Genomic DNA, 570 nt, shown 5'->3' with positions numbered 1-570 from the left:
TCGCTGTCCACATAAAACGACCGCAACATTGTTGATCCGCTATGTGTACACGCTTAGTGGCTCAGTCATGTCCGACTGTTTGCGACTCTATGGACTGTCGCCTGGACTGCAACACGTGGAGGCTCTGCGGGGGAGACAGGCAGAAAACAGAGGAGGAAGGAAAATGTGTAGTGAGCCAAGGAATGCCGCGTGCAAGGGAAGAGGAGCACTGCGGCAGGGGGAACGGGCTTAAACCGGCTTGGACCGCCTCCCACCCCAGCCTCCTGCCCTAGCTCCGCCGCGTCTCCCTTACGATCAGACCCCCGGGGCCTCGGACCTTGCTCTTCTTTCAGCTCTCCCTCCGCTGGTGACCGCATCCTGTAGGTGGGGAAACAGAGCCAATCAGATGGATAGAGACAAGTGAGAAGCTTTATTCTAAGACTGGCTCACATGACAGTCATGGCGGCCAGGAAGTCCACCGGCTGCCATCCGCAAGCTGGGAACCAGAATGGCTGGTGGGTAATTCAGTCTAAAGGCCTGATAATGGGGGTGGGGGGCCGCGGGGCAATGCTGCTCCAGTGGAGACGGACT

Source organism: Bison bison, unplaced genomic scaffold (assembly GCF_000754665.1).
Source record: "Bison bison bison isolate TAMUID 2011002044 unplaced genomic scaffold, Bison_UMD1.0 scf7180017864080, whole genome shotgun sequence".
In the NCBI taxonomy this organism is placed as follows: domain Eukaryota; kingdom Metazoa; phylum Chordata; class Mammalia; order Artiodactyla; family Bovidae; genus Bison; species Bison bison.
The sequence above is the reverse complement of the archived record's forward strand: the minus strand, read 5'-3'. Positions refer to the sequence as shown.